General features: G+C 39.4%; 1 protein-coding gene across 1 annotated transcript in view; it reads right to left on the minus strand.

Moving 5' to 3' along the window:
- LOC107592876 (leucine-rich repeat and fibronectin type-III domain-containing protein 2-like) overlaps nucleotides 1–2,151 on the minus strand; it is a 121,749-nt gene extending 119,598 nt beyond the window's left edge. The window contains exon 1 of the mRNA XM_016282453.1: nucleotides 1,577–2,151. The gene's annotated coding sequence lies outside the window, so the exon portion shown is untranslated. The remainder of the gene's footprint in view (nucleotides 1–1,576) is intronic.
- Between the last annotated feature and the right edge of the window lie 5,439 nt (nucleotides 2,152–7,590).

A 7,590-nucleotide genomic window follows, 5' to 3' on the forward strand; every position in this document is an offset into this window, starting at 1 on the left:
GGGGGGGGGGGGGGGGGGGGGGGGGAGGGGGAGGGGGGACAAGTACATGAGCCCTGCTATGCGCGGGCAGCCCATGTAAAGATGGTAAACCATCTGTCCTGCCCACTGGAAGGGTATGAGAGCCTTTTAAGTGGCTAAATCCAAGCTAAGATGGTGTATGTAAGGTTAATCAGAGGCCAGCTGGAAGCAATTGTCTGAGTGGTGGAGTGGCTTTAAAAGTTGACCATTGGTTTGAACTCTTCTCACTTTCTTGACCCTATGGTTTCCATTTGATGGTATCATCTTGAGGCATTTCTTCTGGTTTGTGTGCAATAGCATATTCACATCAGAGGCAAATTCATATTTTTCAACATTTAGTTAAATATTATATTATACACTGAAACTATAGATACAGCACACTAATCAATACTCTAAAGGCTTGATCTGATGTTATATTTAAATACTCCTGACAATTGCAGCCTTTGTTCTCAGTTATATTTGGAAAGGTTGGGAGCAGGTACACAAAGGGAGGGGACTTATTAGAGCTGCAGTGCACGTGAGTCCTAATCAAATTGGCTTTGTGCTAGAAGCTTGTTCATCTAATGAATCTGTTCCTCAGACATTGACACGCTGCATGAGATGGCTCTCAAGGTGAATGCTCTTTGTGCCTTCCCAATCATCATTGACATCTGCCAGAGATTCTCATTAAGGTGCCATAAAACAATTTTCTCATTCAAGTGGCATCTTTGCGATCTATTGGTAGATAGCTGTGCAATGCAAATGGCAAGCAAGTAAAACTAGACTCAGGTGCTGTCCGTGGTACTGAAATCTCCGTTCTTGTGTGGTGTGTTTTGCAAAGACTATAATTATCTGAGCCAGTGTGAACTCGGGTGGTATTGTGCCACTCGATGGCCACCCAGTGCATGTGAATTATATGCTTTACAAGGTTATAATAGCATTGTAGCAAGTGCAATATAAGAAGTATGCAGCCATAATTAGAAACTCAACTACCACGCCCATGAACACAGGTGAGTACAAACGGTATCAGTTTGCATAAGCTTACTATGTACACAACACGATGTGAATTATATATTGCCTGTTTGTGCACTGGAAATAACACAATGAAAAGCAGCAATTATTAATAAGCCTTCAGACTGTGGCAGATTTTACATCTCAAACAACATAAATCTCTTCAAACATTTATGCCAACGGAATTATAGACGTGAAACCTACTTGGTGGTCAGGAAATCATATAGATGTAATAGAACGGTGAGACATTTCAGCTGTTAATTATGCTGGGTTGCAAACGGACGCTTGAAAAAGAACCAATAATGGACATCTTGTATATTTTTAGTAAACTCAACTTTCTTTATCACAAATATCTAAACATTTTTGGAAGTGCAAGAAACCCTTCTTCAGGATCGATGGTGATATGTAGTTAAAACGAGCACGTCAAATGCAGAGTTTCTGTACAACTGTAATCGACTGAACGCGTTAACTGATGTAAAAACGCCGTGTCGATGTGTTAGTAATGGTTTTGAAATTATTTTACAAATGACAGGTGCTCAATAATCAGCGTGACAAGCCCTTCACCTACCTTAAACCTTGGAGACGTATCCATTCGCCTTGATTCCACTTAATTCTAAACGGAGGCGCTTTAAAGCCTTTGCGGTCTCAATACATCTTTTATTGTGTCATGTAAAGAAAAGAGAAACGGAGCAAGGTGCATTCGTTTGCACACCGACCTGCGCTGAAATCCGAGTCCTAACACACCATCCTTGTGTAGTTTCCACCAAGTTGAGCTGAAAACGGCCACACGCACTTCTAGATCAGACAAATATCCCAGATCTCTCGTTAAATTGTGCATTCCTCTCCCAACGCCAACCGTTTATTCCCGTATTTCAGTTGCTGACTGTTTCTCCATTGTTTAGTAGTGAATCCATTAACGTACACACACGCAATTCCGTTCGCAAACTAAAGCGATATCCAGAAACACCCCGAGTTCAGCGATTGATCCTAGTTTTAAAAAAGAAAAAGAATGGGTTGCGAGGAGTGCAGGTCAGTTGAAACATGTATCGAACGCGTGTAGACGGTGATCAAAAGCTCTCCAGAGCTGTGCAAATCTGTAGATGGCACAAACGAGTCAGAACGGACATGGTGCGTTGCAGGAACAACTCCGAGAGGCTTATCGGGATCACAGTAATGCACAGACGAACGTATGGCGCATGCCAAGGCGTCCGGATTTACGCATTATCTGTACATTCACCGAAGCTACATAATTAGACTTTGCAGGGAATGGTCGATCTGGGTTGACTGCCCGATAGTGTCGGATTGAATTGAGAGTATACGGATTATCTTTACCCTTACTTAACCTACATGATTAGTCTTTGAGAGATTGAGCAAATTTGTGTCAATTAACTTACAATACATAGAAAGCATGTAAGGTATTTACACCAAGAAGAAGAAGTGTAAAATAAAGAATAATCAAATCAAATCTAAAATTAAATAAAATGAATGTTAGTAGATAACTTCCATCCAAAAGCACGGCTACTGATTGTGAAAAAGTCTATTTCTTTCATAACTGGCAATATTATGAATTTGCTCACACAAATTTGATCGGTCAAGCGTTATTCCAAGAATAGTCTACTGATATTTAATATAACATGGGACATTTCCCTTTTGTCTGTAAAAAAAAAAATCCAGACTAGAGTATGTGAGGGGTGCAAAATTACAAGCAGACAAATTGTTTAATATGCTTTAAAGGGATAGTTCACCCAAAAATAAAAATTCGTCATCATTTACTCACCCTCCACTTGTTCCAATTTCATTCTTCTGTTGAACACAAATGACGATATTTTAAAGAACCAAACAGTTGACAGTATCCATTTTTGCCAAAAGTCAATGGCCATCATCAACTGTTTGTTTCCCAACATTCTTCAAAATAGATTATTTTGTGTTCAGCAGAAGAAAGAAACTCATACAGGTTTGGAACAACTTGAGAGTGAGTAAATGATCACTTTAATATGTTTAATATACAATTTTAGTTCAGAGACTGTTACCTAATGATTTTTCAACATACAGAAATAAATGAATTAATTAATGGTGTTATTAAATATGAATCCAATTTGGCGCTATGAGACAAATTCAAGTACATGAATCTGTCATCTCACGCAGTAATTAGGACATGGCATATGTTACAGCCATGAACCATGATTTGCTTCTTACTATTGCTATTCAGTGGCAGGTGGTATTGAGTGGAAATAGTCATTCTAGTGCATATTTGATTGGACAAGAATACATATCTGAGTGCAAGATGATTCAGAAAAATCTCTGGACTCCTGCTAGTGAAAGACTGTATGCTTTACATGCTTATGTATAATACAAGTGTATTTGATCCACCTTTAGTAGGATACCAACATAGATGTTAACCTCAAAGCTAAAAGGTAAAACAGGTCAATTACATTTTGATTAGGAATTTTCCAGGTTCCTCATTTTGTAAAACAAACAGAAATTATGTTCCCTTTACAATGATAGTAAATAGGGGAAAGTGATTAAAATCAGAAATGTGCAGTTTGCAGTACTGTTGTATGAATAGTAAAGTTCTCAGTCATCGTAGTGAATGACATACCTTTCTAAGCTTACTTCTGGTTATATGTACATTTACATTTACATTTATATTTACATTTAGTCATTTTGCAGATGCTTTTATCCAAATCAGCTTACAATTGGGGAATACATAAAGCGATTCTTCTTAAAGAGGCAAACAGTCACAGGAAGTGCTTGTAAAAACAAGTTTTAGGCATTGTTCAAATAAGTACAAGCTAGAAAGGGAAGGAATAAATAAAGAGAAAGAGTTTTTATTTATTTATTTATTTATTTTTTATTTATGATGAAGTCAAGTAGCATCGAAAGAGATGAGTTTTCAGCTGTCGCTTGAAAATTGTCAGGGATTCAGCATTCCGGATAGGGGTGGGAAGATCATTCCACCAGCCAGGAACAGTGAACGAGAATGTTCTGGAAAGTGATTTTGGAGTCTCTCTGAGATTCGCTCACTAGCGAATCTCAGACTTCTGGAGGGGATGTAGATTCGTAGTAGTGAGTGGAAATAGTCGGGTGCTGAGCCTGTGGCTGTTCTATATGCAAACATCAGTGTAGCCAGTGCAAGGAGATAATGAGAGGTGTAACATGGGTTGTTTTGGGCTCGCTGAAGACCAGTCGTGCCGCTGCATTCTGAATCATTTGTAGAAGTTTGATTGTGCTTGATGGAAGGGTCTGATCTTTCTGATGTTGTGCAATGCAAACCTGCAAGATCGAGCAGTCTTTGCAATGGGGTCTTTGAAGGTCAGCTGGTCATCCGAGATTACACCAAGATTTCTGACCGACGTTGATGGGGTAATTGTAGAAGAACCTAGCTGGATGGTGAAATCATGCTGTAAAGTTGCAGTGGAATGGAAGACAAGAAGCTCAGTCTTTGCCAGGTTGAGCTGTAGGTGATGTTCTTTCATCCATGCCGAGATGTCCGCCAGGCAGCCTGAGATCCGTGCAGCTACCGTTGGATCATCTGGTTGAAATGAGAGACAGAGCTGTATCATCAGTATAGCAATGGTAGGAGAAGCCATGTGCCTGTATGATGGGACCCAGTGATGTAGTGTATATGGAGAAGATGAGGGGTCCAAGAACTGATCCCCGAGGAACCCCAGTGACCAGTTGATGTGCTTTGGAGACCACCCCTCCCCAGGCCACCCTGAAAGACCTACCAGTGAACTTGGATTCAAACCAGCAAAGTGGAATTCCTGTGATGCCCAGTGAAGAGAGTGCAGACAGGAGGATATGATGATTGATAGATCTAGCAGAATTAGAACTGATGATTTGGAATCAGCTTTTGCCATCTGCAAGGCTTCCGTCACTGACAGTAACACAGTCTCAGTTGAATGGCCACTCCTGAAACCTGACTGGTTTGCGTCCAGTTTGTTGTTCTGTGAAAGAAACAATGATACCTGGTTGAAAACAACTTGTTTGAGAGTTTTCACTTTGAATGGAAGGAGAGAGACAGGTCTGTAGCTATCTGTGTATGTGTATATGTACTACAATATGTAATTATGTTGAGTGGAATGTTCTTAAAAACTCTATTTCTGTTATCCTGGAACTTATTATACAAAAGACAGGAAATGAAAGACAGCATCTATCAGTGCACAGACAGAAGCAAGTTATGTTATCGTATTAGTCGTATGGTTACACATATAATAACCAATTTTTCATTTAAGCATTTATATCAGTCAATGCCTAGCCTCACAGACTTCAATTGGAAGTGCTTTACTGGAAAGGCTTGGCTGCATCCAAATATGCACACCATACCTTTTTACTATATTACATAAGTTGTGTTATATATTATTGTACATTTTATGACTTAATAAATCAATTGTTTACAATTATTTAACAAAGTTATTTTTCAGTTGCTATCAGGCTGTGAACAATTAGGTGGCAAAGATATCTCTCGCTGACAGAAAAACACAAAAACAGTTTTCCTGTTAATTTTTAACTCATCAACGGTTCCCAAGAGATTCCTTTTTTTCAGTGAATTAAAGAATGGCCATTTTCCAATAATGAAAAATGGAAAGTACAGAGAAAGAAAGCCACTGCTCACAAGTAAAAACATGACAGTTCATATTTGTTTTGTTGAAGATGCTGCTGATGAAAGCAGAATAGATTTGCAGTGTGCAGAAGCATTGGCTCAGACTCAAACAAATGTCATAAAACTCATTAAATGCCCATCTGCCATGCAGCCGGACAGTGACCCAAAAAACTGCTGAAGTGACCAAGGAGTTTTCAAGGCTAAAGAGCAGAATGATCACCACAGGGTAATGTAATCACTCTACTTCAGTTCATTTGAGACTGAAAGCAAAAAGATCCAGAAACAAATAGGAACTGTGAATGACTGCAGTACAGCCTTGACAGAGCATTACTCTTTAAGATAAGTCTTCAACAGGAGGTCTGCAGATGTACTACTACTGCAGAGTTTAATTTGTGTGTGTGTGCGTGTGTGTGTGCGCGTGTGTTCTCAATAATCTCAAACTTTTGCTATGACAGATTTTCATCAGTTGGATTGCAGAATGGCCTTGTATGAAATCAGTGTAGATCAGAGTAAGAAATTGGCAGGGGATTGGAGCAAAACTGCTGTTAAAAAAGGCATGACATCATGTGCATAATTAAAAATTTTGTTAAGCATTGCAAAAAGTATCAGTTTTATTTCATAGATTGAAAACTGCTTTGAAATTATGCAAATTGGCAATAGAAAATCTGTTTGGAAAAAAAAAACATCCTCTTCCCTTAAAAAGGCTATAAACTATTTAAATAAAGGGGTCATATGATGCTGCTAAAAATAACATTATTTTGTGTATTTGGTGTAATGAAATGTGTTTACGCGGTTTAAAGTAAAAAAAACACATTATTTTCCACATACTGTACATTATTGTTTCTCCTCTATGCCCCGCCTTTTTGAAACACGTCGATTTTTACAAAGCTCATCGGCCTGAAAAGCGAGGTGTGCTGTGATTGGCCAGCTATCCAGTTTGTTGTGATTGGCCAAATACCTCAAGCGTGTGACGGAAATGACAAACAACAACTGCTACTCTACACTGCCCAAAACTCACGTTTGAATCATCAGTGGCAAATCCTTTAAATTAAAATGTACTTACAGACTGTGACAGAACTGCTGGGAGTGGCAACCACATGTGACGACCCCGGGCTGGACTCCGCTTCGTCCACAGTGAAAGTCGATCCGGCGATCCACAGCAACAAGTTGATGTATTCCCTCAGCGACCTGCACAGATCAGCTCTAGGCATGACGAAGCGGATATCGTCCTCTTTTGGAAGACCAAACAAAGTAGTTTCGCTTTCACAAAGAAGCACACAGTGCCTTGACGACATGGCGGCAGTGGCAACAATACTTCAGTGAGAATAAAAGTTATGCCTTCTTTCTTTGCGTGAACATTTGGGAGGCGTTATGCAAATCTTCCCACATAGTGAGGTAGATATGTGGGGGCATGTTAGAACGAGCCGTTTTAGGTAGGCGTGGTTAACTCTTAACTTTTATAAAGAATATATCTTTGGATTTGAGACTTTAGTCTTTGCAACTTTACAGATCTTCTTTATGCACCAAGCATAACAGTGTTACAGCGAGCTTGTAACACTCCAAAGAGAAAGGACAAATTGAAATCGCATCATATGACCCCTTTAAATAACGTGACAGCATATGATGTAGCCTGAACAAAAATTCAGAGGAATCTGTATTTTTAATTAAAAATATTCTCATTAGTTATGCAATCATTAGTTTTGCATATTAGTTTTTAAACAACATCTTTGTTTAAAATATCAGTACATAGATCTGCTTAAGCCGCTTCCCCCCCCCCTTGCTGTCTGCGTTTCCATCGCGGTCTAAAGTACCGTGACGAATAGGCAGATAGTCTGGTGACGTAGGTCTGCGCGCGTTTCTCAATACAAAGTAGCAAATTTCGGGAAAAAAATTGGGTCGAGACAATTCCGGAAATTCTGCAAACAGCAACATACTTGATAACGTCAGTCAGCTCGCCTTGGCTAATACAATGTTCCCCA

Source organism: Sinocyclocheilus grahami, unplaced genomic scaffold, assembly GCF_001515645.1.
Source record: "Sinocyclocheilus grahami isolate Dianchi unplaced genomic scaffold, SAMN03320097.WGS_v1.1 scaffold160.1, whole genome shotgun sequence".
In the NCBI taxonomy this organism is placed as follows: domain Eukaryota; kingdom Metazoa; phylum Chordata; class Actinopteri; order Cypriniformes; family Cyprinidae; genus Sinocyclocheilus; species Sinocyclocheilus grahami.